The following is an 18,280-nucleotide window of genomic DNA, read 5'->3' on the forward strand; positions in this document are numbered from 1 at the left end:
TTTTTTTAGACTATGTAAACTCAGAGAAAAATTTATTCAGTTAACATATAGAGTTTTAAGCATTCTGAAAACATTAAATTAGTCATAAATTTTTTTTATTTAAACACCTTGATTACATACATAATTGTGTTTGGGTTTCAGTCATGTAATGAACACCACCCATCACCAGTGCAACATTCCCATCACCAATGTCCCAAGTCTCCCTCCTCCCCGCCCGACCCCCGCCTGTACTCTAAACAGGCTCTCCATTTCCCTCATACATTCTCATTATTAGGAGAGTACAAATTGTAGTTATTTCTCTAACTAAACTCATCACTCTTTGTGGTGAGCTTCTTGAGGTGAGCTGGAACTTCCAGCTCTTTTCTCTTTTGTGTCTGAAATTTATTATTGCAAGAATGTCTTTCATTTTTCTTAAAACCCATAGATGAGTGAGACCATTCTGCGTTTTTCTCTCTCTCTCTGACTTATTTCACTCAGCATAATAGATTCCGTGTACATCCATGTATAGGAAAATTTCATGACTTCATCTCTCCTGACAGCTGCATAATATTCCATTGTGTATATGTACCACAGTTTCTTTAGCCATTCGTCTGTTGAAGGGCATCTGGGTTGTTTCCAGAGTCTTGCTATGGTAAATAGTGCTGCAATGAATATAGGTGTAAGGAAGGGGTTTTTGTATTGTATTTTTGTGTTCCTAAGGTATACTCCTAGGAGTGGTATAGCTTCCTCTCTTCTTTTTGACACTGTGGATTGCACTACTGTTAATGAAGGGGTGCTATATATGTCCCTTTCATACTAGACCCTTCTTTACTCTAACTGCACTATCTGCTCTTTGTGGCATGCTTTCTACCATGGACTGGTCCTCCTAATCCTCATTCCATTGTCTCTGGATATCATCTCCATGCTTTCTTTTATTTTCCTTATAGTCCACAGATAAAATATATTATTTTTATGATTATACCTCTCCCTTTGACTCATTTTATGCAGCATAATATTCTCCACATTAGACTAATTTATAATGAATCACGAGATTTCCATATTGGTTTCCACAAGGAACAGATCAAGTTAAATTTCCTCAACCATGTTTGGGGATCCTTTTTTCTGCACATACTGGCCAACGCCTATTATTTCTGATTTTTTTTGGGGGGTGGGGCACACCTGGCAATGTTCTGGGCTTACTCTTGGTTCCGCACTCAGGGATCACTCAAGGGATTATGTAGGATGTAATGAATGAAATCTAGGTCTGCTTTGTGCAAGACAAATGCCCTACCAGCTGTACTATCACTCCACCCTTATTTCTGACATTTTGATTGTAGATGGTTATTGAAGATAAAAGGGATATTTCACTGAGATTTTGATTCATGTTTTTTAGTATAAGGGAAACTTAGCATATTTTATATGCCAGTTGGCCATGTATATATAGTAAGATATCTGTTAATAGCTCTCCATATCTTTGCTTTGTTCTTCTTAACTTTTGTGACTTCTTTATATAATTTCATATTAATCATTTTCCAGATGTGTGTGTGGGCATTTGGAAAGTATATTTTATTCTTTCTCCAAAGAGAAGGTTAACATTCATTTTAATGATAGTATTGTAGGACTTTTAAATCTGATGTATTTTCACATTTACATTTTTGCTTTGGAATCTATCCCTGAAATGATCACTAAACCATATATAATGAAGTTGTTTGTTTCCATTTACTTCCTTATATTTTGTAGTATCATATCTCATGTCCAAATATTTAATTCACTATTTAAGTTTTGTGCATGGTGGAGATAATGTTCTACTTTTGTTATTTTGCATGAGGATAACCATTTATCCAGATAATCTTTACTCATTAAAGTCAAGTAAATACTATTATATGGTATTTTCAATGAAGAATCAAAAGATGTTATAATTCAATTTCAAAGTGTATTTCCAGACAAAGTTCCATGGATAATTCTGAAAGATGAACCATCTAGGGGTTTTAATCAGGGACCCAAATGTATAATGCATTGTATTTGCTAGTTTCTTGTCATTTATACTCACACAATTATCTTTAGCATCTAGAACCTTTTAGGTGCATCACACTTAATAGGCATTTATGCTGTTAAATTAAATATCATCCTTGGTGTAAATTCAGGCCTCCACATGGAGGCTTTGGAAGTGAAAAAATAGGGTTTCAATTTAGTCTCAACTTCTTATATTTTCTAAGGTGTTTTCATTTTGGGTTGTTCTTTTTAGCATGTTAAATTTTTTTCTTAATTTTTGCAATGGAAAAAATTACTCAGAACTACGTTTCCTTGATAGCTGTTGGAAATAGTTAATTAGGGTTGATGTAGACTGGCAGCATATTAGCTCCCTTGGGTTTAATTGCTGCAAAGGTCAGGGCAAGCTAGCTACTATCACAGGGCAAAGTGTGAATGGCAGCTGGTCAAGGAAGATAAATATGACAAGATGGGGAACAAAGGAAGGTTATTATTACAAGAATTGTCACCTTGATAGTAATGGAACTTAGCCAATGAAAAATCACTCAAATTATGACCCAATCTGAAAGGAAAATAACACCTCCCCCAGCCCCACTTTCATAATTTATTACAGCATAGTGATTGTTTGGTCATTAAAATGTCACTTGCAGAATGAAGTATTTGGAAATGCTGACTGCATAATGGAATAGTTTTAAAATTCATCTCAAGATATTTGAAGCAATATTGAATGACCAGTTTTGTTTCTGGAGAAATAAACACGACTTTAGGCCTTTTTGAAAAATATAGGCTCATCACTATTCTATCATTCTCTTTCTGCCTCTATCTCTCCCCAAGCTTACTAATAATTTTCTCAGAAAACATTTGAGAATCAATGTTAATAAGATGAATTTCCAATGCTGCACTCAATGCCAATGACCTTGTAACAGTATATTTATAATTTGTCTCTCAAAAAAAAATGCCCTTTTCTAGGAAAAGGGTCTCCAGAATCTTTGGTATTCCTTGTCACTTCTTCACTTCATCATTGTGACTAGCATGTGCCTTCAGGTATTTTTCTTTGGATCTTTTTTATTTGGTACTCTTTAGCACTGGAATCTTCTCAGCAATGATGTTCTTGACTGTTGATTCTTCCTGGAGATTTTCTTCCTGGGCCTCTGGGACTCCAATTATTTTTATGTTTATTTTTTTCTATTGAGTTTATCTCCAAATTCTATTTTCATCAGTTCACATTATTTGAGGACTTTTTCCATCGTCTTATTCATTTTTGAGGCTCTTTTCCAACATCCTTTGTTGAATGAAGTTGTTATGCAGCTCATCTTCCAGCTCATTGTTTCTGTCGTCAGCAGCTGTTACTTTGCTGGTGAGACTTACCAGTGAGTTTTTCATTTTGCCTACCAAGTTTTTCAGTCCTGTTATTTTAGTTTGAAGTTTTCTCATTTCTACTTTTTTTTTTTTGCCACACCTGGTGACGCTCAGTGGTTATTCCTGCTATGCACTCAGAAATTGCTCCTGGCGTGGTGGACCATATGGGATGCCAGGAGATTGAACCATGATTCGTATTAGGTTAGTGTGTGCAAGGCAAATGCCCTACCGCTTGTGCCACTGCTCTGGCCCCTTATTCCTACCTTCATATCATCTTGATTCTTATTTGTGATTTGTTTAGGTTCACTCTATAGTTCCTTTGAATTTTTCGAGTATCCTCCAGATTTCCTCTCTAAAGCCTTTATCATAGATGTTATACAGGTGGCTGGTACTTGTTGGATTTGCAGGGCTATCTTCTTCATTCTCTAGGCATGGTAGTGTTCTGCATTATTTCCCCATTGTGTCCTTTGCAGTGTGATGTATCATGCACATTGTGCTGAGCTTCATTAATTAGAGGATATGCATGTTCTTCTCATTGATCAGGTCTTGCTGGGTCCAGTCTGAACTTCCATGCAGAAGTGTGTGCAGATTGCTATTGCATCTAGAGGTGGGGGAGACTCACCAGGTTGGTCTGCACCTCTTGCTGGGTCCCATTTGAGCCACAGAAGTGTCACTTCTCCACTTCTTGAAATCAAATGCAGCAGATGCTAGATAAAAATGAAACATGGAAGAAATGATCTCTCTAGACAAGAATTGGGGACTGAAAGGAAGTAAAGTGATATGTATGATAACCCTTCAGTAACGTCTTGCAAACCACTGTGCCTATATGAAAGCAGGAGGAAAAAAGAGAGAGACAGAGAGAAGAAAAAGTATCTTAGGCTGAGGATGAGGGGATGAGAGTGGGGGATGGGAGCATAACTGGGGAAATTGGTGGTGGAAAATAAACACTGGTGAAGGGATGGGTGTTGGAACATTGCAATTCTGAAACTAAATGGTCAACAACTTTTTAATTCTGTATCGCATGGTAGTTTAATTTTTTAAAAATGCACACACATGCACACACACACACACAAAGGAAATAGCCTACAGCTTCAACTGTGAGGTCTCATTCAATGTTTGTTAAAATACCCATGACCACACAGAAAATTAACTCAGAGGAATTGTGGAAATTTAGAAAGAGCCTAAAAGATGTATTGATGGACAACATACACTAGAATCCTAGAGGAACCCCTCTGCATGATATGATAAACAGATGGAGAAGATTTAAAGAAAGTTTATGGCTTATCCTGGTTTTAGGTTATTGTGGGAGACCGAGCATCCCACATATCAAAAGAACTCTGGATGAATTTTCCACCGCCTGCCTGATTCAAGCCACAAAGTTTGCATAGCCCCGAGCCAACTGGAAACTCTGCAAATAAATTTAGCCCAGCACACAGAATCTGGCTTAACCAGATTCCTTAACCTTTCCATGGAACCTGTTTTTGTAACTGCTCTCAAGCATGTAGTTATAGATAGGTTTTTGTAAAGTTTAAATTATGATCCTTATTGCTTGCACAAAAGAAAGATTTAAATGGAAAATAGGCTAAACAAAAATTGTATTTGCGTAAATATCAATTAGCTATTTGTTTAAGGATTTGCTTCCCCTCCCCCCATCCTGCCAGGTTCCTCTTTATCCTTCCCGCCATCAAAATGTGTTTATGCTCCCATTGGTTAAAATTGTTGTACTTGTACAAATCTGATTGGTCTATGTTTCAATCCTATGTTACTACTCCTCCCACTGAAGCAGGGCATAAAAACCCTGTTCTCCCCTCAATAAACCTCTTGACTGGCGTACACCTTGAGCGTTTTACTAACTTCTGCAGCTTAATTTTTTAAGTGTTCACAAAAGAGCTTAACACTCGCGAATTATTTGTAGCTGCTTTCTGCCTTCTGTCCCGGTTGAGAGAAAGCTGCTGGCCGGAATTCTCTCCCAGTAAAGGGCAGGAGCAGAGGCAGTTACAGGTTATATAAAAGTCAAAAATGTGGGGGGACAAAATGTTCTCTATTTTGTTCTATTTATATAAAGATGCAAGGTTTGCATGCCTAGGAAAATAGTGCAGTTGCTTCACAGTGCAGATATTGATCCCTTAAGTGATCAGAATACTCTTTCTCCATTAATTCTCCACACTTCCATCACATTTTCCTGTACACTTAAAAGAGAACCATCTCAGAAAGCAATGAAACAGAATTAGAAATGTGATCTTGATAAGACATTGTCTATATTTTTGTATTATTTTAGTTTGACTTCTCCGAGAAGCAGACTTTGAGATAATAAAGTAAACAACTTACTTTGGAAATGATTATAGGAAAGTGTGGTAGGGAAAAGAGTGACACAGGGCAGAGAGGGCAGTGAATTAAGATTATTATCAAGCAACTTTGCATAGCCAGACTGGAATTGGATCCCTCTGGGGGAAGCCTCATTGCTCTTCTGAAACATGAAACCCAAGCCATCTCACCTAAGAGATGAGGAGGCTGGGACATTTGGTGGTTCCCATCACCTATTAAAGGCAGTTTGTGGAGCATGGCATAAATGAAATTGTCATAATTACAGCACCTCCTACAGTCCAGTCCAGACTTTTGACCACTTCCATCTCCTATCTCAGTATTAGAGTTCTCCATCATATTACTTATTTTTTATGGACACAAAGAAAAAGATAGTTGGACCTCTGCCTACCACATGAAGGTCATGGGTCAAGGTCTCATTGTCTATTGTGGTAGTTATTCCAAAGATACCTTTTTTTTTTTTAAATCTTCATTTGGGGCCGGGCGGTGGCGCTAGAGGTAAGGTGCCTGCCTTGCCTGCGCTAGCCTTGGACGGACCGCGGTTCGATCCCCCGGCGTCCCACATGGTCCCCCAAGCCAGGAGTGACTTCTGAGCTCATAGCCAGGAGTAACCCCTGAGCGTCACCGAGTGTGGCCCAAAAACCAAAAAAAAAAACTTCATTTGAACACTATTTTATAAACATGTTTGTAGTTGGGTTTCAGTTATAAAAAAGAATACCCCTTCACCAATGCAACATTCCCACTACTAATGCCCCCTTCCTCTTCCCTACCCACCAAAGATACGTTTTAATAACCTCCTTTCTTTCCCTCTTTGTGTCAACCTCTACCAGGAGGTAATATCTGTGGGATTAAATTGATTGCCTGGAGAGTGACTCATGTTCATCTCAGAAGAGTCTGAAAACCAGGTGAAAGGATAAATTTCTTCCATGCAATATTTAAGTTTTTGTGGGTCTGATAATATCCAATCCATGAAAATCTGGTTGCATTCTCACTCAGTGCTCTAAGTTTAGTGCTCAGGGCCTCTGTAATTCCAGAATCATCTGGGAGCTGCTTTCTGAAAAACAAACAAACAAACAAACAAAAAAAAAAAACAGCACTCTGTGCTGTATGTGACTTGGGCTTGGTTCAGAGCTCTAGGGCCTCTATTGTGATTCTCTTTATATTTGCTAAAGATTCTATAGAGTCTATAGGATCTTTCTGGATCCAAGAACCTGCATGTTGTAGAATGTGAAAACCTACTGCAGAGTTCTTATCTGCTCCAAGATCACTATCTTTATTTGAAGAAGCCTATAAACAAACACCAAGATTGAGTGCTTGCCATATTAATATCTGGATATAACATTGGTGGCTCCTCTTGGATGTGGCTTAACTAGCACAAATTATAGCACTAACATTGGCTTAAATTTATGCTTCTTGAAATTTGCATTCATCACACCCTTTGCCTGAAAATTTTTCAGCAACTCAGGCCTACAACGATATAAAATAGATATACCTATCAAACATTGGCTGATAATAAATAATCAAAAATATTTTAAAGCAAATTTTATAGATTTTTTTTCAAACTCCATTCAGTTTCACAATACTCTTTGGGGTCACAGCTTGCAGTTTTAAGAAGGTTTAAACAACAGAATTTTAGAATCTCTTAGTTCTAGAAGCTAGATGCATGGGATCAAAGTTTCACAGGATTCATCTCTTTTAAAGCCTTTCTCTTTGCTTTACAGATCTCTCTCTGTGTCTTCTCTTAATACTCCTCTATGTGGGTGTACCCCGGTGCCTTTTTGTATGTACACTTTTTCTCTTTAGGGTTGATCCATTCTAGCAAGTTTCTTGGAACTTGGTTCTTTCTTTAAATATAGTTTCTCTATCTTCAAATGTAGTTACAATGTGAGCTAGGTCTTCAAGACATCATTTTAAAAAATTTAATTCTGCCCCCCCAATATTTATTAAGTTTTTTTGGGTCATAACTCAATCCATAACTTTGACTCAGTCAACAGCCTTCTTATTTACCAGTTGAATTGTTTGGAGCAGTATGATGAATAATACAATCTTGAAAATGGGAAATGTTCGACTAAGTGTTGTTCTATTTCCTTAGTAGTAGTAGGTACAGAGCCTCTCCTAGTAATGACCTGGCATGCCCGAGGCAATGAGACACTCCACCAACCTCCAAAAAACTTTGCTCACAAGCCAAGACCTTGGCTGTTGTAAGACTACTACTCTCTGATGGACATGTCTGACACGGCTTTCAGAGTACTTACCCCTTTTGATCTCAGACATAACTCAATGAGGAGGTCAGTAGAATAAAATCATAAGGCCTTTACAGAATATATATAATTGAGATGCTATTAATCTTTATTGTGACATAGAACTGGAAGGATAACATAACCTGAGGGCATCACAGTGAGTGTATATTTCTTTTTTTTCCTAAAGAACAGAAGACAAAGTCTTTTCGACTCTCCTTTTTAGTGGGTATTGAAAGGAGCACATTTTCCAATTCAATAGCCTTATATCAAACACCAGAGGCTATGCCGACCTGTTTTAGTAAATAAAAATACTACATTTGTAAGAGTGATCATCTGAAACTTGCTTGGCTATGTGCTAGGTTGAGTTTATATTGGCTCACTATTAGTGCAATAATTGCAGTTGGCTTTCCTTGGATACAGACTGGTGAATTCAGTGTGTGGATAGGATCACTGTCTCATTCTCTTACATGGTTTTAAGGGTTGTCTCCATCTTTTCCATTCTTCTTGTGATAGAGCATCTCTATAGGAACACAGCAATTTAACAGAATAGACAGCTAACAACAAGAGTTTATCAAACCTTCTGCCATTGTATTAATGACTTCGTTGGAAATACAATAATGTTCATAAAAGCTACTGTACTTTTTCTTTCTTTTTATTTAACTTTCTTCTCTTTTCATTTTCTTTCTTTCTTTTTTCAATAACTGCTTTCACTTATCTGGAAATAAATGTATTATTATAAACTATGTGATGCATTTTATTTAAATCAATTTTAAAAAGATGTAAAAAGGGGGGGGGACTGGAGAGATAGCACAGCAGTAGGGCATTTGCCTTGCATGCAGCTGACCCAGGACGGAGGGTGGTTCAAATCCTGGTACTTCACATAGTCCCCCGAAACAGCCAGGAGCAATTTCTGAACACAGAGCCAGGAGTAACCTCTGAGTGCTGCCAGGTGTGACCCAAAAACAAACAAACAAACAAACAAAAAGTAAAAGGAGCATTATTGCAGATAAAACTCTGTGATCTGGGGCCCGAAGAGATAGCACAGCAGCGTTTGCCTTGTAAGCAGCCAATCCAGGACCTAAGGTGGTTGGTTCGAATCCTGGTGTCCCATATGGTCCCCCATGCTTGCCAGGAGCTATTTCTGAGCAGACAGCCAGGAGTAATGCCTGAGCAATGCCAGGTGTGGCCCCAAAACCAAAAAAAAAAAAAAAAAAAAAAAAAACCCAAAACAAAACAAAACAAAAAAAACCTCTGTGATCTGTTTTCTTTTTTTGAACTTGGACATTCCTAGTTTACTTTAATATTTGAATATACACTCACTGTTCAGCTAAGAAAATAGAGGAGAATATAGCAAGTATGTAGTTTATACTCCAGAAGAGACAAGAAAAGCTAGCAATGATTTATAAGATATGTTGAAATACCATTAAATTCTAGATGGCTCTTTTAGGTACAACACTATATTATTGTTTAGAGACATTTTATTTTTTTTCTTTTAAAATTGTTTAATCAACATGAATTACAGTTATTCATGTTTTGGTTCTAGGCATACAATAACCCCAAATTCATGTTTCAACAATCATAAGAGCAAAATATACAGTGAAGAAATGATAATAAAGACTTTTTAGTTTACATTTTTCTTAATTTCTTTCTGTATACAATATTCTAGTACCAAGTCCTTTACCAATGTCCACTGCTTTCCATCAATGTCCCCTATTACCCCTCCCAACTTCCATGACAGGCACTATAATTAAAATAAATTAGGACATCTATAAGTTTCTCCTATGCTAATTCTCCCAGTGCTAGATAAAACCAAGAAATTCAATTTAAGTGTTTCTCTATCTCCATTTTCTACGAGTAAAATTTATTTTGGGGGTTAATCCCTACCGAATTCACACTTTATCTCCAAGTAAAGACAATCTCCTTATCAGGGACTGGCTTCAGAGGTTTGAGCTCTTTTAATAGGCTGTTTAAGTTTCTCTGAAAACAATTTAAGTTGACTGCAGTATTTCATCACAACTGTTCAATATCAGTGACTACTGGACCTCAGAGTGGATGGGGTATCTATAATTCATAACACCATCCAAATTGGAGAAAGAACATATTGTTATCTCAACATTCTTATTAAGGGGGATGAGGAATTAGAGAACATGCTTAAAACAAGTACTGCAGCAACCATTATAACCATACTATTTGATAATTCCAATGGATGGAAAAGGCCAAATCAGTGACCACAGAAACCAAATCTTTTTTTATTTTTCTGAGAGACAAAGGAGAGCAGAATGTGGCTACTACTAATATACTTTGTTTTACTGGATGCTGTAAACAAGATGGCTAATATTGTTTTAATCTATGCATCCAATGAGACACAGAGTATTGATATGTGAAAGCACTTAAACACACACTGTTATGGCCCAGGGCTGTCAAGAGCTGTTTTGAATTAGAAAGAGCTGGAAATATCCACTTCTGCAGAGATCTGCCCAACAGCCCAGCACTATAAATAGACCCAAGTAAGACTGGCTTTTTGCTCCTTTTGGCCCAAGACCTAAACTCTGGGAACCACAATCCAAGAGGAATGAGGGTGAAATGGTATCTGGGCATTTGACTTTGGGGGTGGGGGCATTTGCTGCTTTCCCTGGTCATGATAGCTATCTCGGGAAAAGCCTATTTGCTCCTAGTAGATATTTTATTTACCTTCTCCATCCCTTCTTAAAAATAAAATAAAATAAAATACACAGACTCAGCATACCACTAAAAATAAATAAATAAAAAATGTCCTGACTTCTAAGATCTGGAGATAAAAAACTCTACTTATTAATAACTTCAAAAAATTTATGTTTCAAGAATCATGAGGGTAAAAATATACAGTGAAGAAATGATAAATTTTTTTTTGTATACTTCTACCATTTTATCTATTTCTATTTTACTTGTTTTTAGTTTAAAGTGCTCAGGTGCTTGTGGTTCTTGGTGTCCACTCCAAGCTCCAATTGGGCTCAGGTGGTGTTCTAGGTAGTGCTTGAAATTGCACTAGTGTTCCTGCATGCAAAGCAAGTCATCTAACAATTTGAGCTAGTTTTCTCTCCTTCACTCCTTTTTGTTTGTTTGTGATGCTCAGGACTAACTCCTGGCTCTTTTTTCAGAAGTAGCTCCTGGCAGGGCTCAGAGAACCATATGGGATGCTGGGGATGGAACTCAGGCCTTCCCTAAGCAAGGCAAACACAATACCTGCCGAACTGTAGTTTCAGATGCCTCCTTATTTTATTTAATGCCATTGTCATCTACAGAAGATATTACTATGACTATTTTTTGGATGAGAGATAAAGCATAATTCAATGATCTTAATTGTACTCCTGCTGCATCGCTGAACTATCAATCTATATAATTATAAGCAGATTCAGGTTCTCCCTCAACTCATTTAATTGGTGTCTGGTTCTATACCATATACCATATGCATCTGAAGTAGTCATTGAGAAATGGTGCTAAATTTCTATAATAACTACTATTCCCAAACTTAGAGCTACCTTTCTCATAGTAAGGTAGTCAATCAAGTAGGGGAGCATTGACAGTTAATTTCAGGGAGTCATAATGCCACGCCATGTTTGGATATACAAGATAAAGCAGGTTCAGGATCTTCTACCACAAGCTATCTGCAAGCAGACAAAGATACAGGCAGGCAGACAGGCAAGCTTTGGAACCAACATCAAAAGTAGTCTCTGACCCAAGGTCTTTATTGGGAAGAGTAGGACCACCCTATGGGTGAAGAACAGGTAGGAATAAGGGACCAATTCAGACATACTTCTTACTCAGGAGGATAAGCACAAGTAAAGAAGCATCATCCTGATTAAAATAAAAACTGCTTACTTCGACACTGCCCTCAGCCAGATCTACTGCTGCTTCTGATAAAGTTCATATGGCTGATTCCTGAAAGACTTTTCCAGAAACAAATAGTGTATTTGAGGTTTCTTTAAAAGTTCATTGCTTAAACTTGGATACCATGGGAAGTTTTCCCACTTTGACCAAACTGGGCCATGACTTACAGGCCACAAAGACTGAATTATATATCCTTGTAAGTTAAGAATGTAAATTGTACCCTATGAATCTCAGAAGAGGATGAATGAGGGGGTGGTGGGGTAACTGTTATACCAAATAATCCCATTTGGACTGTGTTAGCTAACAATGCAAACTGTCTGATATATAAAGGCATCTGGAAATTTTCTGCCAAGAGAGGCCTCTTCCAAGTGAGTGATGGAAAAATTATATTTCTTTCTTTAGTTAGAAACCTCTCTCTTAGACTCTCTCATACTCTCTCTCTCTCTCTTACACACACACACACACACACACACACACACACACACACACACACACACACACACACACACAATCTTCAGCCCCATTTAAAAAAAAAAAGAAAGTGTCTATTCTCCTTCCTCTTCAGATAAACTAAATTTGTCTGCAATAGAGCTCTGGAAATTTAACTGGAGGACAATCTTCCTCAGGGAAGGGGTTGAAATTCACCCCCAGTGTACATGAGAAAGTATATAATTGATTGACAAACATAAAGAAAAGACTCTAAATCTTATAACTACTCAAAATATTTGCTAAATTATAATGACAGAAAACGACACAGAGTTGAAGGTGGTCAGAATATACTTCCTCCATATAGGTCCCTTTGGCAGGAAACTTCTGAGCTGGAGACAAAGAAACTAAGATTGTCTTTCACCTGAGTGAAAGCAGAAATTTCCATAAAACCTAGATTTGCTATAGCCTACGTCTTGTAGTCAAAAAACTCATGTGGGAGAGTTTAAATCTCTTCTATTGTTGTTTTGAATGAGTTATTTGATTTATATTTTTATGAACTGGGAGAAATAAGGCTATGATAATTCATAAATAAATTATGATCCACGGACATCTTTATATATCACATATATGTAAATAAATATTCTCTAAAATTATGGGTATAAATTGTATTTGATTGCTATTATAAATACCCTGCATGGACCTCTGTCCAGAAGGGGAAGATGAATGAATTAATATCTTAAGTCTTCTTTGAATCCTCTGAGTTTATAGTCTTGAGAAGATTCTTTAATAATTTTTTGATTTTATGTAAAGGCAAAGGCAGGTTGTCTTCTAGATTGCCCAGAAGGGAACTGAGCTAGGAAGAATTGCAGACAGCCACCTAATCATATTAGATCACTTGACACTTTTGGATGGACAATAAGTTGATAAATGAGGAAGGCTGGTCACTGTCATAGTTATTAATGAGAAAAACCATCAACTTGAGGGTAATGGATTCTGAGGAGGGCAAAGAAATCACCTCTTGGCAAAACCTGCAAGTGTGCGGTCATGGATGGTTATTGCCTTTGCAGTTTCCTGAGCTGGTGTCAAAGGCGAGACTGAAGATTGAAACCTGGATAAATGCCATGGAGAGATGAGCCCTGGAGCCTCAATATCTGACAGTGGGACTTAGGGTAGAACCTAGCAGTGTCATGGAGCTTATTGCTTCGATGTCTTATCCTGATGGCCCTCCAGAGGCTAGTTAGAAACTTGCCAAGTTTTGGCATGAAAATTCTGTAGCTTCAAGTTCATCTCTGACAGTCACTTGACATAAAGCTTCACAGCTCTGGAAAATGTGAGTTTTATGTCTATGAAACCTCTACAATGACTAAACTATGACTAGGAGACTCTCTTAGAAATTTGTACATTGTGATCACTAGTATCACTCAACAAATATCACAGTCAGCAGGAAAGTTTCTCCAGAGGCCAATAGTTTGAGTGTCCTAACCTTTAGACAAGTCTGATTTATGTAAAGCTGAACTTACAAAGTTCATGTTTATTTCATAGTCACTTTCTCAGTTCAGACTTCTCAAGACTAGGTTTGGCAGTTGATACTCTTGCATTTTGAAATTTTTGAGATTTACTCTATTGCAGAAAAACTGCCCAAGAAAAATTCAGAGAAATAGTTTCTTTGATACCTACAGTCTGCTAGTCTGTGTTTTGTATTTCCAGAAGTTGACTCCTCTTGAATCAAAAGCCTAGGATGCAATTTGATTGTTAGGCTATGAGGTTATTCTTATAACAAAGAAGATAGCATACAATTTAATTGGCAATAAGACTGAGATGTTACAAACCAATGAAGTGAGTTTCAGGGGTCCAGTATGAAAGTGATCGTGTTCCAAGTCCTGAACTTTCCTTGGGAATGCTTCTTGAGGGCAGGAGGGGGAGGGCTGCTCAATTCCTTGAGCAGAACTTTTGGCAACAGCCACCAAAATCTGAAGAATATTTTAGAGACCCCATGGGCATCTCAGATTGGCTTATCTCCTGTATTTATGTCTTTTTTTTTTTTTTGGGCCAAACCCGGCGGTGCTCAGGGGTTACTCCTGGCTGTCTGCTCAGAAATAGCTCCTGGCAGGCACGGGGGACCATATGGGACACCGGGATTTGAACCAACCACCTTTGGTCCTGGATCGACTGCTTGCAAGGCAAACACCGCTGTGCTATCTCTCCGGGCCCGTATTTATGTCTTTTAAAGTATTAATAGTGCCATGTTTAATTCAGTGGGTTTAGTCTTTCAACATAGCTAGACTTTTTTTTTTTAATTTACCCTTGCCTTCTTTGACTACTTATTAGTGCATTTTGCTAACTATTGGTACCTTTCATTTTCTTTTCTTTTGGGGTCACACCTGGTTGTACTTAGGAGCTATTCTTGTCACAGTGCTCAGTGGTTATTCTGGTGGTGTTTGAAGTCCATGCAGTGCTGGGGATCAAACTTGGACTTCCATATACAAAGCAAAAGCTTTAGGTTTTTGAACCATCTTCTCGCCCTGGTTATTTTCATTGTAAATAGCACTTATTCACATTTCTTGATCATGCTGGAACATTATTATATCAATACATGTAACATTGCCAGCTAAAAACGTGGATTTCTTATGGAGTGGAGTTTGAAAGCCCACAATATTTGTAGGTGTGCTGAATTCTATCTCTTGCTGCCATCCACTTGACACAGTTATACAGGCTTTCTCTCTTCCATCTGCCCACTGCCAGAATATTTTTTTTCTTAATTCTGGGAATCTTGTCTAGAAAAAGAAAAATATGAAGCAAAAAATATGCCAATGAGTTCTCAGTAAGAATTGCTTAAAGATTTGGCTAAAGAACTCATGGATCTATGACTTGAGGGAAAGATGAAAAAATAGAGGCAGACATTTTTTTCCTTCCTACAGCTACTTTGGTCCAAGAACATCATGAACTTGGTAACCAGATATGCTTTTAGAACACAGCCCTCCTATTTTAGAAATAGATTTCCAGCTGCTTTAAAATTAGCATATCTATACACCAAGTAAATCAATGAAAAAGACTTTGTGTATCAATTTGTGCCAGAGATTTAGCTTCATCAGCAATTGTCAAGGATAAGAAAGTCACCAACATTTTATAATTGGTGAAATGAGGATTGCATCTCAATTACTCCAGCCTACTTTAAAATATGCCTTTGGAAGAGGGTCTTTACCATTTTCTGTGCTCCTTTTAATGATACATGTCCTTATGTGTAGAAAATCTAAGCAAGACAGTAGCTCATCTCCTAATTATCACGCCCCAAATGTCTGCTACCAAACACACTTCTACTGGTAACAGTAGCTCAGTAGGGCCCTGACCTGTTGATAATATGTGTGTTGGGGCAGTATATACATTTCCTAAAACTATTATGTTATACTTCTACAAATTGGTGACCTAAAGCAACAGAAATCATTGAATCTCAATTCTGGTAGTTAGAAGTCTGAAAACAAGTTATCAATGGGATTACATTTACTCTGAAGATTCTAAGGAGGGGTCCATCCTTGTCTCTTTTGGAATTCCTTGAGATTCTGTCAGTCTTTGTGATTCTTTCATGTGTAAATGTATCATTCCATTCCTTGTCTCCATATTCATTTGACATTCTCCTTACATTTGCATCTGAATTCCTTTTATAATAATACCCATAATTGAACTGGGACTCACTTTAACTCAGTCTGATCTCATTTTAGTTTGATTACATCTGCAAATACCCTATTGCCACTTAAAATCACATTAGCAGTTTCTAGGATTAGAACTTGAATAGATATTTTTTGGGGGAATGAAGGACACAATTTAATCCACAAAAGGGCAGAATTTTGCCAATTAGCATTCATTCCTAGTTATTTATGTTTTTGCCTATATTGTATATTAGAAGACTGAGAACTATATTCTTCTAAAGCACTAGATATCTGCATTCTGGTATATTTTCTTAAAAAATAAAGGCAGTTGTACAATGAAACTGTCACTTCTGTGGCTTTGATGGATGACAGATGTGACATTTTAAAACAATTGATGGGTCCTTCTGCAAATAATCTCCCTTAATGTTTCAAATGCTGAGATATCTTCTATTCCCCAGACATGTTTTTCTGTATACCAGAGATAAATGTGAACATTCAACTTCTGTTGCTACTTCAAAGCCACTGTGCATGATATCCCAATACCCTCTTATAACCCTACACCTATTCTTTGTGTAACCTTACCTACAAGAAAGACCCTCCCATTTCTGGGAGGGGTTGGGGAGATTATAAAAGGTTTTGCCTGAAGGGCAAAGAGGACTTTACCTGGATGAAGAAGTAGCAGAAGAAAAGATGGCTGAAAGAAGTTAAGACACAGGGCAAGCTAAGGATGGCATGTGCTTAAATAGGTTTATGATATAGGCCACACATGGTGGCTAGGGCATAAGTAAAGATGATAGTTAACTCCTGAAGAAACCTGACTGCCTATGAGTTTTATACCCGCCGCTCTCCTGAATCCAGATACCCGCTGGTTGGAAGGAGGTGCAGCCATGTGGTCCTGAGCTGGAGGAAAAAGATCTCCATCACCATTCACCTCCATCCAAGCCCATCCAAAGGGCTTAATGCAACACCCTCTTATCCTGGTTTCTGCCTCCAACCTTTTCCCTTGTCCTTCCCCAGTGGAAGGGCATGAGTGCATCCACATATTCTCTAAGTCCTTCGAGTCATTTGTTGTTGCCCAGAGTCTGGAGCAAGCATTTTCCTGTCATCTCCATTTATGAAAATGAAACTTGAGACTACACGATTAGCTGTGATGAAGTTGTATTCCTTTTAGCTATTTATCCATGTGAGTCAGGGTGTCCTTGGTACCAAAGAGAAGGAAATGGAGAAGAAGAAGGATGAGGCATGCAGAGTAGAAAAAGCCTCAGCAGTGAAGGCCAAGAGAAGAAAATCTGAGGGTAGCATCTGAGGTTGTGGAACCCTAGGCACTGTGCCACACTTCGGACTGTGTAGCAGCATTAGTAGTTTGGATAATTCTCTTTCTTTTTCTGTTTTAGCATTTAATCTGCTATGATGGCTCTAGGGAAGAGGAAAGCAAATAAATGCTAGAGCAGGAAGTAGAATGAAAGATCTAAAAGAGGTCCCCATAGAACTTGAAGAAGCAGAAAATCTGCTTCCAGGGCCCCTTGGGGGTTGGAGAAGAAGGCAAGAATTAGACACAAGCTCTGCTGTGACAAATACCAGGAGAAGGAATTGGGTTAAGTCTAGCCAAAAATATGAGGTGACAGGAATTAATATTGGGGTGAGAAAGATGAATACTTAGGAGGTTCTGTTCATTTGGGGGTGGGAAGAGGTTTCATTTTCTAATTCTTGGTCCAGTGATTTTTTTGGGGGGAACAGTAAGTTTACTAGTTCTCTAGATTTTTCTAATTCCTCTAGTTTTCTTTCTCTCTTTTACGTGATAGTATCCTAAAATGGAAGAGATCAATGCAAACCCATTCTAGTTCTAAGGAAGATGAGGGGAGTCAGCACACTGCTTCAACATCTCCCCACCCCCAACTCTCTCTCACACACAGCTTGAAAAATCAGTCACCAGATGCTCTGCCTCGCACGTCCCATACCTTGAACTTGTTACTATAAATAAAGCAGGGATGTTTCCATGGCAACACGACTGCCTGTTTAAATTGCCCCTTATAGCCCAGATTAGCTAGATCGATAGTGCTTCCTGAATGTGAAATTGCTTTCCTTTTAGAACAGAAGTTTGAACAAATGAGAGACCAAATCAAGGAGGAAGTGAGGGGCAGGTCCATAAAACGACACATTAACAGCAGTTCCTTTTTCAAAAGGATTGGAAGGTGCTCTCAAGGCAACATGGTCTGTAAGCAGAGACCACATGGGTCCAGGTTTCTGTGTCTCTCTCTCCCTGCCCACTTTCCCTGGCCTCTCTTGCCTGCCTTCTCTGCTGCTCTGCCTGTGTCATTAGAAAGGACACTTCTGTCTGACCCGTCCTGCTTCCCCGGGCTCAGCTGTCATATGATGAGATGCTGTCTTGGGAGATGGACAGATTTCAAATGACACTTCCCAAGGGAACCCGAAGAAGCAACAGACCCCAGA

Source organism: Suncus etruscus, chromosome 2 (genome assembly GCF_024139225.1).
Source record: "Suncus etruscus isolate mSunEtr1 chromosome 2, mSunEtr1.pri.cur, whole genome shotgun sequence".
Classification (NCBI taxonomy): Eukaryota; Metazoa; Chordata; class Mammalia; order Eulipotyphla; family Soricidae; genus Suncus; species Suncus etruscus.